The sequence below is a fragment of the Notamacropus eugenii genome, chromosome 2, assembly GCF_028372415.1.
Source record: "Notamacropus eugenii isolate mMacEug1 chromosome 2, mMacEug1.pri_v2, whole genome shotgun sequence".
NCBI lineage: Eukaryota > Metazoa > Chordata > Mammalia > Diprotodontia > Macropodidae > Notamacropus > Notamacropus eugenii.
In genome coordinates this window covers 119,724,374-119,749,404 of record NC_092873.1, presented here as the reverse complement: position 1 = coordinate 119,749,404, position 25,031 = coordinate 119,724,374, and the positions used below count along the sequence as shown (strand labels likewise).

The following is a 25,031-nucleotide window of genomic DNA, read 5'->3' as shown; positions in this document are numbered from 1 at the left end:
TCCCAGACTTATTTGGCCTACTATCCCCTTTTCAAAAAAAGTTACTCAGCAACCCCGTGGAAATCTACTTTCTTTAACCCTTTACCATTTTTTTGAAATTTGTGTCATTTCAAAAAATATACAAAATACATATTTTTAAAATAATGCATCTTAAATTTAATAATTTATTGTAAATTTGTGGAGTTTTTTTGTGCATTGAAATTTTGATGATTTCATAATGTAACCATATAGTATCAGGTTGTAAACAAGTCATTACATGCATGTATTCCTGCTAATGCATGCTGAACTTTCCAATAATGCTCATAGACTTGCCTATCAACACTTGCTTGTTAAGACCTGTCAATGAACTTGACCACTGATTGGTTATAACTTGCATTTTGAGTGTTTATTTGGAAAATAGTGTAATCACTACAATTTTAACTCTGTTACACAACAGATGCAACATTTACAAATGGTCTTTCAAAATTTTCTTCTCTTCTTTCCTTCTGCTTCCACCGCCACCTTATTTTTATTTAACAACCCCCCAATTATACCAGAGGCTACTATGGCCACCCTGGATCATTCCAGAACCCCCAAGGCGGCAGTATTACCCACTTTAGGAATCTATGAAAGGATTAGATCTGGTAGATAGAGTGCTTGAAGAGCTATGAACAGAGGTTCACAGTATTGTACAGGAGGCAGCAATAAAAAAGATGTTCCAAACAAAAATAAGAACAAGAAAACAAAATGGTTATTTGATGAAGTTTCACAAATAACTGAGGAAAGAAGGAATATGAAAGGTAACAGAGAAAGGGACATATGCCCAATGCAGAATTCCAGAGAATAGCAAGGAGAGATATAAAGGGTTTCTTAAATGAGCAATGAAAAAAAATATAACAATAGAATGTGAAAGATAGAGATCTCTTCAAGAAAATTAAAGATATCAAGGAAAAGTTTCATCAAAATAGGCATGATAAAAGACAAACGTGGTAAGGATTTAACAGAAGAAGAAGAGATAAAAAGAGGTGGCAAGAATACATAAAAGAACTATATAAGAAAAATCTTAACATCTCTGATAACTACTGATGATGTGGTTACGGACCTAGAGTAAAACTTCATTCTGGAGAGTAAAGTCAAGTGGTCCTTTAGGAAGTATTGCTAAAAATAAGGCTAGTGGAGGTGATGGAATTCCAGCTGAGCTTTTTAAAACCCTAAAAGATGGTGCTGTTGAAGAGGTGCACTCAATATGCCAGCAAATTTGGAAAACATAACCAGTGGCCGCTAAATTGAAAAGGATCAGTTTTTGTCCCAGTCCTATAGAAGGATAATGCAGGGAAAAGTTCAAATTACCAAACAATTGTGCTCATTTCATTTATCAGCAAGGTTATGTTTATGATTCTGCAAGCTAGACTTCAGCAGTATGTGAACTGAGAATTACCAGAAGAACAGGCTGGTTTTTGAAGAGGTAGAGGAACTAGAGACCAAATTGCCAACATTTCTTGCATTATGGAGAAAGCAAGCAAGTTCCAGAAAAACATCTACACCAAAGCCTTTGACTATGTGGATCACAAAACGTGGCAAGTCCTCAAAGAGATAGGAGTACCAGATCATCTTACCTGTCTCCTGAGGAATCGAAAATGGGACAACTGATTAGTTTAAAATTAGCAAAGGAGTACTACAAGGCTGTATGTTGTAACCTTATTTATTTAATTTCTATGAAGAGCACATCATGTGCAGGACCAGGCTGCATGAATTAAAAGCTAGAATTAATGTTGCCAGGAGAAATATCAACAATCTCAGATACACAAACAGTACCACTCTGATGGCAGAAAGTAGAGGAATTAAGAAGCCCCTTGATGACGGTAAAAGAGGAGAACATAAAAGTTGGCTTAGAACTTAACATAAAAAAAAAACAAAAAAACCTAAGATCTTGGCAACTAGTCCCATCATATCCTGGCAAAAAGAGGGAAAAGAAGTAGAAACAATGTAAGATTTTATATTCTTAGGTTCAGAGATAACTGCAGACAGTGATTACAGCCATGAAATTAAAAGATCTTTGCTCCTTGGAAGGAAAGCTTTGGCAAGTCTGGATGGCCTACTAAAAAGCAGAGACATCACCTAGCCAACAAAAGTCCATAGTCAAAGCAATAGTTTTCCCAGTAGCAATATATGACTGTGAGAGTAGGACTATGAGGAAAACTGAGCACTATAGAATTCACATTTTCGAATTGCGTTGCTGGAGAAGACTTTTGAAAGTCCCTTGGACAACGAGGTCAAATCAGTCAAGAAATTAATTCAGGCTATTCTCTGGAAAGTAAAGTACTGAAGCTGAAGGTTTAATACTTTGGTCACATAATGAAAAGAGATTCTTTGGGAAAGACCCTGATATTGGAAAAACTTGAAAGCAAAAGGAAAGGGGGACAGTAGAGGATGAGATGGATAGACAGTATCTTGGAAACAATGAACATGAACTTGGACAGATTGATATTGTGGAGGGTAGAAGGACCTGGTGTGCTATGGTATATGGGGTCATGAAGAGTCAGACACGCCTGAAAAATTGTACCATAGCAACAGTTTGTATTTACATTCTAGGTTGCTATTGCTGATTCTCTGGACTTTCTGACTGTTTATGCAGATGAGCCTGTGGTCTGCAGATAGCCATCTCTGCAGCATCAGTGACTGTCAACAATATCTAACGAATGGACCCAGATAAGTTTTATCTTGATTCCTAACACCCACAGATAACACAGACTAGACCAGATGAAGATCTAATTTTCCAGACCAGTAAACACTCCAGCCTATACAAGGTAGGTTTTACCTAGGGAGGTTTAAAGGTAGAAAAGTCAAAATTTGCAGTCCTATTTAGAAAAATCACCAAGGTAACATGGTGTTTTGTGTATCTTTCTGTCTGTCATTAGTAATTACAGCACTGCCTTGGCTACTCTCCCTGTCTAAATTCTTGGGTAGTCCTGATCTGAGACCAATGTAATTCATGAGTGGTCAAAAAATATCCCTATCAATATAGTACAGTCTTACATAGATGCATGTGAATATGTATATATCTATATATGAGTATGATTATAGATATCTAAGCAAATGTATGTGTATGTACATGTGTGTATATATAGATAATACACACATACACACACACAAATACAAATATATTTGTCCTTAATTGTAGCCTTTGGGGGGAGGTGGGGAAGAAGGAGAAAAAAAGAACAAGTACACAGCAGAGAACAAAAGAAAACTTACAAGGAACCAAAGAAAAGATGAACAGCTCTGACCACAGTGTGTAGTATTTATTATATAGACTTTCTTAAAATGGAAATTTATTGCTGTTTATTTTGAACCCTCTCTTACGTTCTACTGTGCACATGACAATGCTTGTTTTTCTTTTCTTATTTTGCATTCATGCTTTAGTATTTAAGTTTATAACACGTTTCTTTTTTATTGTTATTTAAGTTTCAGTGCTTAAGTTTAAAATAAATTAATTTTTTTAATAAAACAAGGATCCCTATCACTAATGATATAAATCTGACATAAATCTTAATTTTGCTTTGAAAGGTCAGAAATTATTTTAGGGATCACTCGGATTCTGCTAATTCTGGTCTGGTTAAATTCTGAGTTAGTTCTAGTTTGTGGCAACTACCTGTAGATTGTCAAGTTGTATTATTCCTGGTCAAATCTATTCATGATACGGGAACTCTGGTGTGGTTAAAGTCTGAAAAGAAATATATTTGATTGTAGTAATAGCTGATATATAGCATCTTTGACCCCAGTGAGGATCTTTCGAAATGGAGATATTATATATATCAAAGCTAATTGTTGAAGCTCCATCCCTAAATAAATTCTCCTTGGTGTCAGTAATTACTAAATTTCTGGTGCTAACCTCACCTTCCCAATAAACAGGAATCTCCACTAACTCTTAATTAAACTTTCAGAATTTCAGTCATGCCCTATAAGACTTGGATAAAACAGCAAGCCCCTTCAGAATCTAGCATTATAACAGGTAAGCCTAATAGTAGAGCAGCTGCAGATAAACCCATCAGAAGGAAGTTCTGGGCTAAGGGAAAGGGGAGAGGAAAGAGTCTCTGTCTTCGCCCCTCATCCACACAGAGAATGACCCTGTGAACACCATAAGGTTGGATGACCTAGATTTCCCATTGGTATCAATAGTGGAGTCCCTAGAACATCAGTGTCTGATGACAGCACCTGCATCAGGAGATAAAGGTAGGTAGTCCCAGAACTCTAAGGCCATCTTGGAGATCATCAATAGGGGGAAGGCACTAGAATTAAGAGGGGACCAGGAGACACTTCTTTTAGAAGATGGGATTTTAGGAAACCAGGGAAGCCAGGAAGCAGAAAATAAGGAGGGAGAATATTCTAGGCATGGGTATCAGTCAGTGAAAATGCCCAGTCAGGAGATGGAGTATCTTGCTTGGGGAAGAGCAAGACCAGTGTCATCAGATTGCAGAGTACAGGAAGGGGAGTAAGGTGTAAGAAGCCTAGAGAGGGGGACAGGATACGAAAGGCTTTGGACACCAAGCAGAGAATTTTATATTTGATGCTGTAAGTAATATGGAGCTATTGGAGTTTGTGAAATGGGGGCAACCAATGACATTCAGACCTGAGATTTAAGATAGATTTGATGCTATCCACATTCAGAGAAAGAACAGATGGAGTTTGAATATAGATCAAACATGCTACTTTCACTTTTTTTGATGTTTTTTTTGTGTTCTGTTTCTTCTTTTACAACATGACTAATGTGGAAATATGTTTTACATGTTAGCACCATATCAGATTGCTTGACATCTTGGGGAGGGGAAAGGGAAGGGAGGGAGAAAAATTTAGAACTCAAAATCTTTAAAAAAAATGAATTTTGAAATTTTTTTATATGTAATTGGAAAAAATAAAATACTATTAATTTTTTTAAAAAGATTGATTTAATAGTTGAGTGGAGGATGAATTAGAATAGGGAAAGATCTGAGACAGGGAGACTAACCTGTAGGTTATTGTAAATGTAGTTTCCATTGGTGTGGGTCCAGGACAAAAGTGGCAGCCATCAAGTCAGTAAGCAGTGGGACATGCTTGGGACTTGGAAGAGTAGGTCCATTGTGGAGTCTTACTGAGGCCTAACATGAAAGAAAGAAATAGTATGATCAAAGATCATGGGATTGTCATGGATCTAGAGCTGGAGGCCATCAGATCCAACCCCTTCTTTTTAAAGAGGAAGTTAAACTGAACATCACACAAATAAATATCAAAGCCAGGACTTCAACAGGAGTTTGTCTTCTTCACTACAATGACTCAAACCAGGTGTCCAATGAAGTCTGTACTTAGCTGAGAGCTTGAACCCTTCTTCACATTCTTTGTACCTGAGTTCTCTGAAGCCTGGATGTATGGCACTATCTACAGTCTCCTTGTTTCCCAAATAACTTCAGCTGTGTTCAGCAACTAGCTGCTGCTTGGTTTCCTAATTTCAGCACCCCATTCCTTAACTGGCCCTTTGTCAAGGATCCTCAAGTTGTTCTTGGGCTCAATGTAGTAATCCTAGTTTAAAGTACCCATTGATTTCTGATCATAGAGATTATAGGCTAGCTCCCAGGTTCTCTTCTCTGCCCCATATCCTTCCCACCCAAAAAAATGCTAAGAGATCACAGCCCCAGTGCTTTTGCAAGTCTAAAGTTTTTGACAAGCAATTCTTCCTATCTAATCACATACATAAAAGTTGGCAGAGTAGATAGAGTGTCAGGTCTGTAGTCAGGAAGACTTACCTTCCTGAGTTCAAATCTGGCCTCAAACACTGACTAGCTGTATGACCCTGGACAAGTCACTTCACCCTGTTTGCCTCAGTTTCCTCATCTGTAAAATGAGCTGGAGAAGGAAATGGTAAACCTCTCCAGTATCTTTGGAAGGAAAACCTCAAATGGGGTCACAAAGAGTAGGGCGTGAACAACATGAGCACAAACAACAAAACCACATACCCCAAGGGTTTAGATCTACATTCAGGTCTGCAACTAACAATGTCTGCATCTGGGACAAATGGCATGAAGCGTATACTAAGGCTACTAAAGTAAGCAGGAGTTGAAAAGGTGTCAGGACAGGAAAGAAGTCATTCAAGCTTTGGCAATCACAGGGAAAAAGTGAAGGCCTCTTGATAGTTTTCTACCTTGACAATTATTCTTGCTGACCAGGCACTAGGCTCAAATGTTTCTAAGTTGCTAAAGTTCTATGATCACTGTCAACACTCTCTAAATTTCAGTGCCCTAGGGCATAGCCCCATGTCACCTCATCCTAGTTATCATTCAACTTATGTTCAGTTACCAAAATTTCCTTTTAAAGTCTCCACTCTATTGTCAACAAGCTCCCTTTCCATCCTCAAACATTACAGCCAACATTATTTCCACCTCTTCATTTTAATCTCATTCTTCCTCCATACACACTTGGAGTCAGAGGACCTGGGTTCTAAAGCTGGATCTGACCTTTACTACTTGGGTGACCTTGAGCAAGTCATTTTAATGCCTCTGGACTTAATTCTTTCATAAAAAGAGAAGGTTAGACAAGATGATCACTAAGGTACAATCTGTGATCCTATGATACTTGATTCCCTCCAACCTTCTATTCCTGACATGAAATCCTCATCCCTGGGTAATCCCAACCATTTGTTCTTTTCTTGGTCCAGTGAAACAGAGAAAAACAATCCCCAAATTGAACTGGTTTCACCACTACAAATAATGGTACATAATTTCATCTGAGTCCTTACTGTTGCCCAAGAATGGTTCTAACCTGTATTTGTCAGCTCCCTATTGTATTTCCCATAGCGATGATTCCAAATCATTTTCTTCTCTCAATCCCCATTGGCAAGAATCATAGTAGCCTCAGCAATTTGGGTTACCTCTTCTATACACACAAATCTCCAATCTACATCTTCATCCCCAAACTCCAGACCCACCTCTCCATCTTTTTAGGACCAGACTAACCAGTGCGTTATCCCATTGGCACCTCACGTTAACCTGTAGAAAACCTTGTGCCCATAAAATGGAGGCTTAATAACATGTATTCTCTCTGTTCCCCCTGTCCTGCTCCTCAGAATTTTTCAGGATCCTGTCTACTCTTTTCTCTATTTCTTTAGTCATAGAAGAGGCATTTGTATTCTTCATTAAGGACAATTCCCTACAGGAACCCTTCATCTCATCCCCTAGTGCTGTTTAACACTGATATCAGTTGTTTGGATGAAGACATAGATGGCATGTTCATCAAATTTAAGAGTGAAAAGATCTTTGAGAAATAACTCATACTGGACAAAAAGGAAGAGAAGGGAAGACAAAGGAATAAGCGTTTAAATAGCTTCTACCACATGCCAGGCACTGTGTTACGTGCTCTTTATCAATATTACCTCATTCGATCTTTACCGATGGGGGCACTGAGCAAAATCAAATAAGATGAAATTCTGTGTAGAAATATAAAGTCTTATACTTGGGTGCAAAAAATCAACTTTACAAGCATAAAATGAAGAAGTTATGGATAGATAGCCATTGTTCTGAAAAAGATCTGGGACTTTTAGCGAACTGAAAGCTCAAGATGAGTTAGCAGTGTGATAGGGCAGCAAAAAAAAAAGAAAAAAAGAAAAGCTAATTTAATATTAGGCTTCATTTAGAGAAGCATAACTTCCAAATGTCAGGGGGATAGTGCCAGTTGTCCTCTGCCCTCATCAGACTTTATCTGCAAGACTATATTCAATTCTGGATGTCTCAGTTTAAGAAGGATATTAGTGATCTGGAGAACATCCAGAGTAGGGTAACCAGGGCGAAGGACATCTTTGAATATGTGAAGAAACTAGGCATGTTCAGCCTGGTAAAAAGACAAGTCCGGGCAACAAGATACCTGTCTTCAAGTATTTGAAGGATGGTCATATGAAAGAGGGAACAGACTTGTTCCATCTGACCTAAGCCATCAGAGCCAGGAACAGTGGGTGAAAGCTGCAAAAAGGCAAATTTTGACTTTTGATGTTAGGAAAAAACTATTTTGGACAGTCAGAGCTATTCGAAGGTGGAATGGGTTGCTCTTCGTTTCACTTCTTGGAGCTCTGCAAGAAAAAACTAGGAAAATACTTGTTGGTGTTCAATAGTAGAGGTTCTTTTAGGACATAGAATAGACTAGATGACCTCTCAAGTTCAGTCCAACTCTCAGATTCTGTGACCCTGAGATTCTCCAGGATCATATTCTAGCAGTCATCCTCTTGAATCTCCAATATCTGTAGTTCCTTGCCGTATGTTTACAAAAATATTCCATTCCCTATTCCTAAAAACCAAGAAAAAAACCACCTTTTCCTTGGACCTTTGCTACCCCATGTTGTTATCATCCCATTTATCTCCTTCTTTGCTAAACCTCTTGAAAATCTATCTACATAAAATACCTCTATTTTCTCACCTCCCACTCTCTCCTCAACTCTTTTCACTTTTCTTCTTTCCCCTTGACTCTACTGAAGCTTCTCTAGGGGAAATCCCAAAATGTTCCATTGTCCTCATTGCCAAACTCAAGGTCTTTCCTGACCCTCCCCCAATCTTTATTCTTCCTGGCATCTTTTGCCACTGCTGATGCATGGGGAAATTCTCACATTAATGATGTGGGATACAGATTACTCCTCCAGATCACACTTTCTTCCATTGGCTTCACATTCTGTGGGTTTTACTTCTAACTAACTGCTCTAGCCCTGTCTCTGCCACTGGTCCTTAAAGATCATAGGTCTAGAGCTAGAAAGGGTTTCAGAGGTCACTTTATCCAACATCTTCATTTTACAAATAAGGAAACTGAAATCTAATTAAGTGACTTGCCCAAGGTCATATGGGCTGTAAGCATCAGAAGTAGGATCTGAACCCACATCTTCTGACTACAGAGATAGTGTTCCACTTTATAACACTGCCTACCCCTATCTTCTCAATTCCTTAACGTGGGCAATCCCACAAAAGCCTAGCCTTGCCCCCTTTTCTTCTGTCTTTACATACCTTCCCTGGGCAATGTCATTCACTCCCATGACTTCAACTACCACCTCTTGGGAGAAGACTTCCATATTTATATTTCCAGTGCTGAGCAGTCTTTAGAGTTTTGGGAAACACATTTCCAACTGCCTAAAAGATATCTGAGGTAGCTAGATCAGACCTGGAGTGAGGAAGATTCATCTTTGAGAGTTCAAATCTGGCCTCAGACAATTACTAACATCGTGACACTGGGCAAGTTACTTAACCCGGTTTGCCTCAGCTTCCTCATCCATGAAAATGAGAAATAAATGGCAAATCACTCCAAATAAATGGAGAAATAAATGGCCAATCATGCCAGTATCTTTGCCAAGAAAACTCCAAAAGGGGTCGTGAAGTATAGGATACAACTGAAAATTAACTAAACAAACAAGTAAAATGTCGCCACTTAGAATCCTGGCACCTTTAACTCATCAAATCCCGAATTACATTTAGTATCTTTACATCTAAATATACTGACTTCTGGCTTCGTTATTTACCCCTGCAAAGAAATATCATGTATCCTGTATATTATATTCTTCCATGCTTTGTTATGTTTAGAGAAGCTAAGTGCAGAAAGCCCAGGAAGGCCTGGGTTTAAATCCCACATCTGACATTCCCTGGGCTTGTGACTATGGACAATTCATTTATCATCTCTGAGACTCCTGTTTCCTGCTCTATAAAATAGATATAATTATCTACTTCACAGGGTTATTGGTAGGATCAAATGAGATAATATAGGAAAACCCTTTTGCTTAAAATGTGAAATCTTAAATGTAAATGTGAAATCTTAAAATGTAAAAATCTTAAAATGTGAAATTATATTTGACTCTTTCCTCAGTGCTAATTCCAATGTCTAATGAATTACCAGGCCTTCTACCACAACAGCATTTCTCTCATCTGGGCTGTCTTTTCTATTCCTACTGCCTCGATAACACCTTGGTATAGGCCACCATATACTTGGACTGGTCCGAAAGGCCCTTAACATCTTCCACACTCCACTGTCTCCTCCACCACTCCATCCTTAATGCTACTGCTAGAATAACTTTTCTTATGCAAAGACCTGGTCCTATCATTTCTTTGATAAAATGAAGTCAACAGATTGTCTTTGCCTACCAGGTAGAGTCCAAATTTCTTTATTTGGCATTCAAGACTTTCCACGATCTGGTGCCACCTGACCTAGGATCATAAATTTAGAGGTAGAAAAGACCTTAGATGTCATCTAGTCCAGCCCTCACAATTTGCAAATGAGGATACCTAAACTCAAAGAAGTTAAGTGTGCCCAATACAGTGCCTGGCACAGAGTACGTGTTTAATAAAAGTTTATTCATCGATTACTCATACAAAGTCACTCAGGCAGGAAGAGGTAAAACTGAGATTTCAACCCAGATTCTCTGATTTTTTCATAAATGAATGAATGAGAAAGAAAGGCAGGAAAGAAGGATGAAAGGAAGGAAAGAAAGAAAACAGAAGTCTTTCCTCTACACTTACTGTCCCTTTTCCAGCTTTATGTCATAACGCTTCACACTTAATGTTCCAGTCAAACTGGATTATTTGCTGCCCCCTAGGTAGAATCTATACTCTCCTGCTTCTTTGTCTATACTTAGACTTTTCCCTATCCTGGCAATATCTGCCTGCCCCACTCCACCCTCAAACCCTGCCCCCTTCACCTTCCTACTTTTTTTAAAGAGTGTTTTTAAATTATTGATCAAGTTTTTTTAAGTTTTAAAATATCCCTCTTTCTTTTTTTATTTTTTCCTCCAAATTTATTAATTTATTTTCAGTTTTCAACAGTCACTTCCATAAGTTCCAAATTTTCTCCCCCTCCCCAAGATGGCATGCAATCTTATATGGGCTCTACACATAAATTCTTATTAAACACATTTTCACTTTCATCATGTTGCATAGAAGAATTAAAAAGAATGGGAAAAAGCATGAGTAAAACTAAACAAAACCAAACATAAGGAAAGAGAAAATAGTCTGCTTCATTCTGTGCTCTGATTCCATGGTTCTTTCTCTGGATATGGATAGCATTTGGCATCATGAGTCCTTTGGAAATGTTTTAGGTCTTTGCATTGCTGTGAAAGACTATTAACTTCCTACTTTTCTCTAAATGTCTTTCTCAGATATAACCTACTGTGAGTGAAGTTACATAACATTTCATTTTGCATCTTGGGAAAGTCTTTATCATGTAATACATGTCTAGCAATTATCTAGGACTGAGTATTATCCCATGCTGTGTATGGCTTATTCTATTGTAATGTCTAAGCCCTTATTAATATCTTAACTTAGATAGAGCTGGTCAAATGAGGGAACATGTGGGTTATGTCTTTCTTCTTTCTTTTTTCTTCCTTCTTTCCTTTTTTCCTTTCCTCTCTTCCTTTTCTCTTTTCCTCTTTCCTTCCTTTCATTTTTGTTTCCTCCCTTTTCCCCTTCTCTCCTTCCCTTTTTCCTTCCTTCCTTTTTTCTTTCCTCTCCTTTTGCCCTTCCTCCCCTTTCTCCTTCCCTCTCTCCCTTCCTTCCTTTTTTCCTTCCTTCCTCCCTTCTTCCTTCTTTCATTCCTTTCTTCTTTCTTTCCTTTCTCCTTTTCTTTTTTTCCTTTTGAAAATTTTTTAAGAGTTGTCAGCACGTTGTTGCTGAAATGTAGAGTTGTAACTCTGCATGGACAATGTGTATTTAAACCTGCACTATTGCAAAATGGGTGTTTCATGCATGTACTCAGATACTATTTTTTTGCATTGCTGATCCTATGCCAGAAAACATTTTCTTCTCTTGTTTCTTGCTTTTTAAAGCTTTATTTACATGCTTTTTTAAAAAAAAAATCTGTTTACTGCATTATTTGCTTTGAATGTATTTCAAGTTGTACATGTGTTTTCTAATTTTAAAAAATAACTTAATTAACAACTTAACTTAAATAAGCTTAGTGAGGACAAGGACTGTGTTTATGCGTTCTTTCCTTAGCAGCTAGCAGAGTGTACCAATCACAGTAGCTATTCATTAAACGTCTATTGAAAGAATGAAAGCAAATAAATTGACCTTCCAATGACAATTCTCAAGACTGACTAGGTACAGATCTGCCTTGGGACTAAGTTTCTTCATTAGTGAAATTACAAGCCCTCCCCAATCTACCATCTACCCCAAAAGAAAATGAATAAAGGGCTCTTCAAAGGCTCTAGAGGTACCTGGTCACTCTGCGTCAGTTCTTGAAAATGAACTAGATCCCCCAAGGAGAGATCACAGCCGCAGGTCACGCAGATTTTTCAAGACACTCCAAGTATTCACTTAGGAATTTCAGTTGCCTTTTCTCGGGTATGAGTTCATCTTTTGAGTCTGGTCCTCTGAGTTGTGTGCCTGACTAGGCCCAAACCTCCGTGACTCTAGCAACTCCGAAAGTCTCCTCAACATCACCTGGCTAGCTATGATAATAGACTTTAGTCACTAACCCACTGATATCCTAAAGGAATGATTCTAGCCCATTGAAGAAGACAAGATGAGCGGGGTCTAGGAAGTGTAAGTCAGCCACAAGATATCCAGGAGATCTAAGGGGAGGGCAAAAAACACAGATTGGCACTACTATGTATCTCAAAGAGATTATTAAAAATGGGAAAGGACCCACATGTACAAAAATATTTATAGCAGCTCTTTTTGTGATGACCAGGAATTAAAAATTGAGGGGATGCCCATCAGTAGGGGAGTGACTGAACAAGTTGTGGTATATGAATGTAATGGAATACTATTGCGCTACGAGAAACGATGAACAGACAAACTTCAGAAAAACCTGGAAAGGCTTACATGAACTGATACTGAGTGAAGTGAGCAGAACCAGGAGAACACTGTACACAGTAACAGCCACAGTGTGCAGTGATTGTCTTTGAGAGACTTAGCTCTTCTGAGCAGTACAATGATCTGTTCTGAGACAATTCCAAAGACTCATGAAGGAAAATGCTATCCACATGCAGAGAAAGAACTATGGAGTGTGAATGAAGATCAAAGCTTACTAGTTTCTCTCTTTGTTTTTTCTTTCTTGTTATTTTTTCCTCTTGTTCTGAGTCCTTTACAACATGACTGATGTGGAAATATGTTTCACATGATTGTATGTGTGTAGCCTATATCAGATTCAAAGGCTGGATTTGAACCCCCAGGTCTTCCTGACTTTAGGTCCAGCATTCTATCCATTGCTCCACCTAGCCATTAAGGCTAGGACAGCTAGCGCAGCTAGGTGGTACAATGGATAGAGCACCAGTTGCAGGAGTCAGGAGGACCTCAGTTCAAATCTCACCACAGACACTTGACACTCACTAGCTGTGTGACCTGGGGCAAGTCACTTAACCCTAATTGCTTCATCCTGGGTCATCTCTAGTCATCTTGATGAATATTTGGTCACTGGATTCAGATGGTTCTGGAGGAAAAGTGAGGCTGGTGACCTTCACAGCCCTCCCTCCCTCAAAACAAAGTCCAGTACAAGTCATGTCATTATTTCTCTGATGGCATGGTCTTCTTTGGCAATGAAGGACAAACACACATATCAGATTGTTTGCCATCTTGGGGAGGGAAAGGAGGGAGAAAAACGTTTGTAATTCAAAATCTTATAAAAATGAATGTTGAAAACTATCTTTACATGTAATTGGAAAAAATAAAATACTATCAAGTGGGGAAAAGAAACACAGGTTGGTTTTAAAAGATGTCAGGTAGTTAAGGTCTGAGCTTAAAAAAGTTCATACATAATCTGTGTTTGACAAGCAAGATGAGCATAACTGCATCTTTAAAGCCTCCATATGAGATCATTGGTATAGAGCTAGAAGTGGGTTTTAGAGATCATCTAGCCCTCCCCTCCCCCCACCACCCCATTTCATATAATTTCATTATGTTTACATTTGCATGTCATTTCACATGTAACAAGAGTCTAGACTTACTTTAACCAACACACATCTAGTCTTGTAAGTGGGCACTGGCTACATCTCCCCTCAGGTTACAAGGGGTACCCTTAATAAGCTAGGGGGCATTGTACTGCTATTGACCTGAGACCCCAGTTCAGTGTTTCCTCCCCAATATCAATTGCTGGTGGCAGTTATTAACTTCTCAGTTATTTTTTAAAATTTATTTTCATTTGTAATTCTCCTGTTATACAAAGATGAGGAAAATAAGACCCACAGAGGTTTAGTAACTTCCTCAAAATCATAAAGTATCATAGGGGAGATTTAAACTCAGGTTTTCTGACTCCACAAGCACCACATAAAGTCAACAATACTTTCCTTGTTTATCCAATATGTTTCAGCTCTGGATAGCTCCCAGGTACTGCCACCATTCCCCCTGTGGAAGACAGCCCTGTTCAAGCAGAGCTAAACTGTTAAATATTTGTCCAAGTCACAAAAAGCCTGGACAAGATTAGAGCCAGTACAAGAACTCCAGACTGTGTGTAGATAAAACATCTAGAATTTTTGATTTCCCAAATGCAATAATATTGTAAAACAAATAACACAGTGCCTGATATACAACAGGCACTTAAGAAATACTTGTTTCTTTTCCTCCCCCCCTTTTCAGAATATTTGGTCACCTTGATTTAGAACATAATAACGATAATTGAAAAAGCTCCAACAGGCAAAGGGGGTTATTGTACACAAAGTATATTTCCATTAATGTTGACTGTTCCTTATCTTTCTTCAGAGGCGACACAAACTAATTGGATGAGGACTAAAACTTTTCTGAAACCTGTTGACCACAAGTTTCCTGAAGCAAATGAATTCTGCACCTCCCTAATGTTACCCCAGGCCCCAGAGGGAAGTGAAGCAAAGTCAACACATGTAAACAGGAAGCCAACCAAACCCACATTTTCCATGAAGAGGTACCTTGGAACACCCCCACTTTCTCCATGAAGCCTTCCCTGATTCTCTTATGCTTCCTCCATCCCTGAAATCATTGAGCCCATATTTTGATTATGTTTATGTGTATTTATGTATCATCACCCTTGATAGAATGGAAACCCTTTGGGGTCAAGCACTGTTTCATTTTTTGTCTGTTTCCTCAGTACCTGCCACATAACAGGGACTTCATACATTGATTTCATGAATTCAGTGAATTCATCAGAATTGACCGATGAATTGAATTCTAAGAAATTGGTGGAAATCCCAACCAGGGCAGAGCAATTAAGGACCAACATCCAGAGGTCAATTAACTGAGAAGATGAGAAGATGGTGCCAAGGGTGGTATCATTATATAAGCAAAAGCAGATGTTCTTATGCATGAGCATACACCCACATGCACACACACGCTACACAGGCTCATTGAACTAGAAGGGACCTCAAACGCCATCTATTCCATGTTGCAGATGAGAAAACTGAGGCTGTCATCTCCCTGGTTCCTGTTCCCTTCTGGGAGAAAAAAGAGTAGACACAGAAATTTGGGGGGCCTAGGAATGAGAGAAAGAAAAGAACAAAGAGGATGTATCTGAATCCAACCCAGGTCAAGGAGGAAGAGGAAGGTGAGTCATTGACTCAGAGCTCCTTGGATTTGATACATAGTATAAACTTTCAATAGGGACATTTGTCATGGCTCTTTCTCCTTCTCCTTCTCTGTCTCCTTCTATCTCTCTGTCTCCCTTCCCCCTGCCTTCCCTTTCTCTGTCCCTCTCAGTTTCTGTCTGTCTATATGTCTCTGTTTCCCTTTCTCAATCCTGGAAAGAAAATTTTACTAATGTCACTTAAGGCATTTTCTGCCTGGAGTTTTGGTCCAAGTAACCTGCACAATCACAGAACTAATTTGATGTCATAGAATCAGAAGTATAACTAGGTCAGGGCAATTAGCAGTCTGACCCAGGCTGATAAAATCAATCAATCAGTCATTTAATAAATATGTATTAAATGCTTGCTATGTACCAGGCACTGTGCTAAGAACTGCGCATACACAAAGAGGCAAAAGACAGTCCCTACCCTTACAATCTAAAGGAGGAGATAACACGCAAACAATATATACAAAGAAAGCTATTTATAAGAAAGGTAAGAAATGATTAGCAGAGGAAAGGCACTGTAAGAGGGGTTTCCTATAAAAGATGGGATTTTGAAATGTAACAGATATACATGATAGCACTTTCAATCCTTCAATAACGCAAAAAAACCAACAGATCTAATTAGTAAGACTAGTTTGTTGTTGTGGTGGTTGTTTAGGGGTAGAGGAGTGGGAGAGGATCCAGGCCTCTGTTTCATTGCTTTAGGGAACTTCCAGGGAAGAAACTCCCTCAATTAATGCTCTGCAGTTTATAGTCTTGGAAAGTAGTCTAAAGAAGTGAAAGGGTTAAGTGTGTTGCCCAAGGTCACACAGCTAGTACATGTCAAGGGTGTCATTTGAATCTAAGTCAGACTGATTCTGAGGGTGGATCTCTGTCTTTCAATTAGGTAATATCATTAGCTAAATTAGGTATTTACCAGATTGCTACTTCCTCCCCAGGTGGTCACATCACAGGTATGCTCTTACCTGGCCTGCCCTGCACAGTTCTCTTCTATGATAGCTTGGAGGTGTCTTCAGGTCTCTGCTACACACATTCCACCCCCCCCCACCATGATACGGGGGTACCTTTTGTTCAATGTTCCCCAGACTTTATTTTAAGAAAGATTGATGGGAGTTGACTACAACAACAGAGTGGCTTCCAGAGTTCTCAGCCCAAAGATTATAAGGGGGTTGGATAACTAATCAAAAGATTACAGGGGATCCTTTGCTGGCACTGCATGCAAATGGATTTGATTGGCAACTCTTGTCCACAAGCAATTTGGGGTCACAGCTTCAGGGCAGAGAGGATGACTAGCACTTGGGGCTGCAGGAAAGGTGAGGACCTGGTCATAGTTCCAGGGTCAAGAAGAGCACTAGTACTTGCAACTACAGGAGACCCTTTCCTGGGTAAGAACTAGAGCACAGACCAGGGGAACAATAATCACACCCCTCCCAGGATAACATCAACTTGGGCCAAAAAACTTGCAGGCTCTTGGAACCAGATCTGAAAATAGCAGCATGAAAAATCAGAGCCCAACTTTAACATAAAGTTCAGAGTCAAGAAATAAGCTAGGCAAGTGAGCAAGCAACAACAAAGAAAGAACGTGATTATAAAAAGCTACTATGGTTGCAGGAAAGACCAAGACATAAAGTTAAAAGAAGACAACAATATGAAAACAGCTACAAGCAAAGCCTCAAAGAAAAACTGGGAAAAGAAATGAGAGTGATACAAGAAAATAATGAAAAGAATTAGCAGCTTAGTAAAAGAGGCATCCAAAAGTACTGAAGAAAATAAGATCTTAAAAAACAGAATTGACCTAATGATCAAAGAGGCACAAAAGTTCACTGAAGAAACGAACTCTTTAAAAAGCAGACTAGGCCAAATGGAAAAATGGAGTACAAAGTTGCAGCGAAGAAAATAATTCCTTCAAAATTAGAACTGGGGAAATGGAAAACTCTTGATTCAAAGGCAAAAATAGTTCCTTCCCTCCAAGGAGTTTTTTTCTATGTAGGTATGTACACAATGCATATAAAAGAGATACAAACCCACAAGGACAAAATTATTTATAACATCTCTTTTTGTGGTGACAAAGAACTGGAAACTAATGGAGTTCCCATCAATTGGAATGGCTGAATAAATTATGGTATATGAATGTAATGGGATTCTATCATGCCATAGGAAATGATTAAAAGGACAACTTCAATGAAACCTGGAAAGAACTGTACAAACTGATGCAAAGTGAAGTAAGTAGAATGAGAACAATTTATACATTAATAACTATATTATAAAAATAGACAATTTTAAAAGCCTTCAAGAATGCTGACTCAATGACCAACCCTGATCTTAGGGTCCCATGAGGATGTAAGTTTCTCACTTCCTGACAGAGAGGCGATGAATTAAGTGGCTAGAATAAGACATATATTATTTTGACATGGCCAATGTGGGAATTTGTTTTGCTTAACTATGTGTATTCTTCACAGTAGTTTTGTTTTGTTTTGTTTTTTCATTTTAAAAATGGTTATGAGTCAGGGGGACAGAAACAAAATAGCTTTTTGTTCATTGGGTTTTTTTTAAAGTACATACTAAGTAATTTTTGAGAAGAAGGTACTAGAAGTGGGAGAAGGGGATATAAACTAGGAATGACCTTGTGCAGAAGGTAGTGCTTGAGAATGAGTTTTGAAAGTAGCTAGAGATTCTAAGAGTGAAGAAAGAGAGCATTCCAGAAATGGGGGACAGCCAATGTTCACTGTGTTTTTGATTGAGTTAATTTGGGCATGAACGTGAGGAATTTTCTAGCCATTCCCAAGCTGCAAAGATGTAAGATGTGGTTAGCACCAGTTCTTTGAAACAAGGTTGATCAACTTGAGTTGATCCAGGGAAGAATTTTCTAGCAATGTTATCTCAAAGTGAAATGGACAGAGGTAGTGGGCTGGATAGAGATGGGTTCCGAGAAACCTGGGGAAACTTCTATGAACAATGCAGAATAAGAAATATAACCGAAAGAACAATTTTTACAATAACACTATACAGACAAACAACTTTGAAAGACGTAAGAACTCTGATCAATGAAATGATATGTGTGTGTTTGTCCTTCGTTGCCGAAGAAGATCATGCCATCAGAGAAATAATGACATGATTTGCACTTGACTTTGTTTTGAGTGAGGGAGGGCTGTGCAGGTCACCAGCCTCACTTCTCCTCCAGAGTCATCTGAATCCAGTGACCAGATATTCCTCAGAATGACTGGAGATGACCCAGGATGAAGCAGTTGGGGTTAAGTGACTTGCCCAAGGTCACACAGCTAGGGAGTGTCAAGTGTCTGAGGTGAGATTTGAACTCAGGTCCTCCTGACTCCTACACTGGTACTCTATCCACCGCACCATCTAGCTACCCCAATGAAATGACACATCACAATTCCAGAGGAGTGATGGTGAAGCACAGCCACCAAGCTCTTGATGGAGAAGTGATGAACTCAGGATACAGATTAAGACATCTATTATTTGGACGCGGCCAATGTGGAAATTTGTTTTGCTTGATCTTGCATATTTCAATGGTTTTTCTTTTCTTTTAAATTGGGAAATGTGGAGAAGATTGAGAGAAAATAAATGACTGTAAGTTGATTTTTTAAAAATTAAATTAATAGGGGGAGCATGCATAAAGGATGTTTTAGAGGGCATTCCTGTATACGTGAAGGTCAAGTTACATTCATTGGATTGTAATCTCCTCAATAGCAAGAGTTATTTTTTGACCCTTTTTGTATCCCCAGTGCTTAGCATAGTGCCTGGTACATAGTAGTGCTTAATAAATGTTTGTTGAGTGATAATTGATTGATTGATTGATTGAAGCTGAATGACCTCTGAGGTCCCTTCCAGCTCTGGAATTTTGACCTCTGGGGGAGGAGGAAGAGGAAGAAACAGTTCCATGCTTGCAAATACTTTTAGCCAGGAAGCCCCTGGGTTTGCTAAAAAAGCTAAAGAAATCCTACACTTCACCCTGATCTTGGATCCCACCTTTGTCAAACATTAGCTGACTTTAAAGAAGATGTTATAAGTAGAACTTGATGTGAGAAATTTAGTGCTGTCCTGGTATTGAGACATTTTTAGATGGATTATTTTCTTCCAGTTGCCCAGTGAGAGTAATTTCACACTGAATAACATTTAATTAGTTTAATTAAATGAATTGGTTTTAATTAATTTAATTAATCAAACCTAGCCTCAGAAACTTACTAGCTGTGTGACCTTGGGCAGGTCACTTAACCCCTGTTTGCCTAGTTTTTTCATCTGAAGAATGGGCACCTACCTCCCAGGGTTGTTGAAAGGATCAAATAGGATAACAATTATAAAGCACTTAGCATGGTGCCTGGCACGTAGTAATTACTGCATAAAAGTTAGCTATTGTTCGTCCGTTGTTATTAAGTGTGCAGATTTCAAATGAGCCAAGACTTTAGCAAGAGAGTGAAAGAGAGGAAGGGAGGAAGGGAGGGAAGGGGGAAAGAAGGAAGGAAAAAAGGAAGGAAGGAAGAGGAAGAAAGAAATTATTCAGAACAAGCCCCTTTGGAATGATGGCAGAAATCAGTCTTTCCCCAGTTCAAAACTCCACTGGCTCATTTTTTTCAAAATGTAACATAACAAGGTTCCCAAGCTGAACTATTTTTTTCCTCCAAAATAATTGTTCTCTTTCCACCAGGTGACTCAGGAATCTGACTTTGTCTGCACTTGATATAGATAGGTGTGACTGGGGAGCTGTTGATGGATTCCGTGGCAGCACTCTGCGTTTTTCTTCTTGGCTCTGCAGTGATCTGAGAAGCTTACTTGAAATGGAAACTCATAGAACATAGCTAGAGATGCCTTTATATCCTTAATAATCTTCCCTTCAGACACAGACAAAGACTGTTAACCTGTGACAAAGTCTCGATTGTTCTTAATGGATAAAAATCTGAAAGCAGACTGAATCTAGGGAGGGTCTTTAAGAAGCCAAGTAGTGATGAGACAGGCTTGTTTAGTAGATAGTGAGGCTCTGAGTCAGAATGACCTGAGTTTTTGAGTCCTGAGTCCTCCCTCTAACATGTGCCAATTCTCAGTACCCTAGGCAACAATCTGCCTTGGATTGTCTCAGCACCATGAAACCATGAAATTTGGCCTGAAAAGTGAAAGAAAGAAAGAAAGAAAGAAAGAAAGAAAGAAAGAAAGAAAGAAAGAAAGAAAGAAAGAAAGAAAGAAAGAAAGAAAGAAAGAAAGAAAGAAAGAAAGAAAGAAAGAAAGAAAGAAAGAAAGAAAGAAAGGAAGAAAGGAAGAAAGAAAGAAAGAAAGAAAGAAAGAAAGAAAGTAAGAAAGAAAGAAAGAAAGAAAAAAAGAAAGAAAGAAAGAAAGGAAGAAAGAAAGGAAGGAAGAAAGAAAGAAAGAAGGACAGGAAGGGAAGGAAGGAAGGAAGGAAGGAAGGAAGGAAGGAAGGAAGGAAGGAAGGAAGGAAGGAAGGAAAGAAGAAGAAAGAAAGAAAGAAAGAAAGAAAGAAAGAGGAAAGAAGGAAAGAAAGAAAGAAAGAAAGAAAGAAAGAAAGAAAGAAAAGGAAGAAAGAGAAAGAAAGAATAGAGGAGTGAAAAGTCTATAAGTCTCTGCATGACAAAAACCATTCCATGGAAAGACTGCCTGCACTGGAGTGAGAGGATTATTGTGGCTGTTGAGTATTTTTAGTTGTTTCCGACTCTCCACGACCCCATTTGGGGTTGTTTGGACAAGGATACTGAGTGGTTTACCATTTCCTTCTCCAGCTCATTGTATAGATAAGGGAAACTAAGGCAAACAGGGTTAAGTGACTTGCCAAGGTCATACAGCTGGTAAGTAACTTGAGGCTGAATTTGAAGTCAGGTCCTACTGAATCAAGGGCCGACACTCTAACCACTGCTCTACCTAGCTAGAGTAAGAAGACCCGAGCTCAAAACCTGCATCTGTCACTCATCTACCTAAGGTATCTACCTTAAAGCTTTCTTGGCCTTAGTTTCCTCATCTGTAAAATGAGAGGGTTAATCTGAGTGGCCTCTAAGCTTTCTCCCCAGTCCTAAATCTATGCTTTTCTGATCCTACGACTTTTATCCAAATGAAAGCAGAGTTTGTATTTACTTTCATTTGTACTGAAAGGTTGCAAATTCCTTATAAAGCAAGGACTTTTGGTCTGGGTCACTGCACCCCCAAAACCTAGCATGGCATCTGGCACATAGTAGGTACTTAGTAAGTGCTTGGTTCTTGACTAAACAATTGATTGATTGATGTGTGCTCAAGGTGGGAGAGATTAGGAGAGAAGTATGTTGTGGCCTGAGACAGTGTGACTTTGCAGGGAGAAGAGATTTTCAGCATATATCATTTTAGTCTGTCACTGAGGAGTGACCATCATCTTTAAGCTTCAGGGTGAGTCTCTCTCTCTCTCTCTCTCTCTCTCTCTCTCTCTCTCTCTCTCTCTCTCTCTCTCTCTCTCTCTCTCTCTCTCTCTCTCTCTCTCTCTCACACACACAACACACACACACACACACACATACGATATATACATATATATAATAGTAGCTATAGTATTGGACTTGGTGACAGAAAGACATGAGCTCAAATACTTCCAAAGACCTCTCCCAGCAGTATGACCTGGGATGAATCATCACTTAACCACTCTAAGTCTCAGTACTCCTCTGTAAAACAAACATGATAATAGTATGTGCCTCACAAGGTTATAATAAGGATGAAATGAGATGTGTCCTATGCTTTGTACATGTTAGATCTTATTATTTTTTTTCTTTTTTAAGCAAAAAAGATTAATTGGATGTGAAAATTAGTTCACCCTTGCAGTTTATTCACTAGCCTAGAAAGTACCCTTTGCTCTCCCTCGTAATCCTCACCACCTGGCTTCCTTATCTTCCTTCAAGTCTCAGCTAAAGTTCTAACCTCTGTAAGAAGCCCTTCCTAGTCCTCCTTAATCATAGTGCCCTCCTCTGAGAGTATCTCCAATGTATCCTGTATATAGATTATTTGTGCATATGTTTGCATGCTAATTCCCCCATTAGACCAAGAGACTTTTATACCAATAGGCTGGAGGGAGTGTCTCTTATTTAATAGCAAATTATCATTTCTGGTGCACTTCAAAGAATGCTGGACAGGGTACAGAGAAGAGGGATGTGCTGGTAAATGTTTAACAACCAGCTCTGGGAGAGGAGGATGTTTGTAAGACACCTTATTAAGTTTAATGTGCATCATTAACATTTCCCCTTCCCCATCACTTTTTTAAGTCTGGACAATCAACAAAATAATAAATCAAGCCCTGATTTGTAGCATTTGCTGATTTCTGAGGTGCAAATGCTGTCACTGAAAATTTAACAATTTTGAGCTGATTGGAACTGGCTCTAACACATCCCTGACTATATTCAGGAGACTATAGCTCCACTTCCAGCTCTGCTCTCTCTTTATGGTCCTCAGCAAGTTAATTCATCTCTCTGGATGTTATTTCCTCCTTCCTTTGTAAAATTATCTCTAAGTCTCTTCCAATCAATTGATAGGTTTTTTTCCCCAAAAAATTCAGGCCCATTTTTAATTTCTTTAGAAGCTTTATGTGTCAATCAAAAGAGAACTTCTCATTTCCCCTATCCAAATTCCTTATATCTGACACTATAAATTCTAAAGTTTTTTCTACTTAAGGGTTAATGATATATTTATAGCAAACATGAATATATAGTGAGCAATGGGCTTAATTTCTTCCAAGAGTTTTGAAAAGAAGGCCTATCTCTACACAATTTGTGGGAATTGTCTATACCTCTCTTAAATTCTTTTCAGTTGTGATTCTGGTTCATCTATCTTATCTATTTATCTATCTTCTGTGTCTTTAATTTAATTTTAAGAGCTTTTTTATACCAGAAAATTACTGGTCTATATCAATAGGCATTTATTAAGACACCTACTATGCGCCAGGCAACATTCTAGACACTGGGGATACAAGTGAGCAAATCAGTGTGTATTGGAAGTGAGATCAAAACTTTTTGTGGCTTCTGCTACTCTAGAATTTGTTTAGAGTCATTTTTACAGGTATTTTATGGGCTATGTGGGGAGAGTTAGAGTAGGTCCATCTTTCTACAGTTTTCTCTGTATTTTCTCTGAAGTTCAAAGTGCTGCCTTTTCCCTCTGAACTAAGTGAATGATACATATGTTTGATTAAAATGATTGTTGCCTCCTCAAAAGTTCCTTTTCCTTTTAGAAAAGCAGAACCTGTATTCGCCAGGTTCACTGGATGGAAGAGTAGTTAGGGAAAGAGAACAGGGAATAAAGTGTTAAGATGACTGAACAGGTGAGGAAAATCAGGCTGTGAAGGGTTTTAAACACCAGAGGATTTTATATTTGATAATGGAGGTGATAGGGAGTCATTAGAGTTTATTGAACGAGGGTGGGAGATGGGGTAACCTTTTCAGATTTATGCTTTAGGAAGATCACTTTGACAGCCAAATGGTGGATGAACTGGAATGGGGAGAGACTGATGGTGGTACTGTCACCAACCAGCAGGCTATTGGAATAGTTTATTTCTGAATTTGAACATAAATTTTGCCTCATTCCTTCTATCTTTTGAGTTATGTATCATTACTTATTTCTAATCTAAAACATTAAGATAATTCATTGTTTTGCTTCATCTTTTAGTACTGACACTCACCATTAGGGAAAAAAAATGAAAATTTGAAATTAATTTCTTCATTCCCTCCACAAATATTTGAGGACCTATGCAAAAATTTTTTGTTCTAGGGCTATGTAATTCAACAAACATTTAATGTCTACTTTGTGCCAGGTACCATGCTATGAGCTAGGTACACAATTAAAAAATGACCTCAGGGAACTTACATCCTACTAGTTAGAAACAATCATAAATACCAGCCACATACATGTAAAAGACTCTTTTCTAGGCATGCTCAGATCATCTAACATGGAGCCACTCTGCTGTTGGGGAAGATAGTCTACATTCCCATACCATGTGGATAGGATGGATTTTTTGATTGACTGTAGCAGGAACAAGACTGCCAATCTGGGGCAATCTCTGTTTATCTACAGTGACGTCCACAGAAAATGGAGGTCACATTTACCCATATCAAGGGAACCGTGAACTGACTACAGAATAGGGAAGTGGGCCGGGGAGGGGAGAGCAAGGTATGGTGGCTACCTTCCTGTCTCTGTCCTTAACTCTGTGGCCCCAAGAAATGGGCTCAAGATGTCATTTTTTATTTGTCCTGTTTGTCCTTTACAATTCTCGTTACAGGCAGTTGAATCTCCACTGGATCTGGGAGTACAAGCTGAGGCAGCCTTGGAGACAAGGATTCTAGAATAGATAGGCAACAGGCCAGCCCAACAAGGAAGGCCTGATTATCCAGAGTGCCCAGGAATACCAAACCAAGAAAGGCCTTGGATTTGGAATTTGGGATTGTACTATATGGGAATTAAACTAAACCCCGGAGTATGAAGGGAGGTTGTGGGGGAGGAGAGGAGATTATGACTCCCCAGGAATTGAGGGGATGGGATATTTTTATATTTGTTCTTGCTATTCCTTTGAA

The 25,031-nt window shown here is 38.8% G+C and overlaps 1 long non-coding RNA gene across 1 annotated transcript; it reads left to right on the top strand.

Moving 5' to 3' along the window:
- The first annotated feature begins 364 nt into the window (after positions 1-364).
- Positions 365-25,031, top strand: LOC140526335 (uncharacterized). The gene is made up of 4 exons (XR_011974321.1): positions 365-2,786; positions 14,658-14,835; positions 15,319-15,471; positions 24,740-25,031. It is a non-coding gene; the product is annotated as an uncharacterized lncRNA (long non-coding RNA).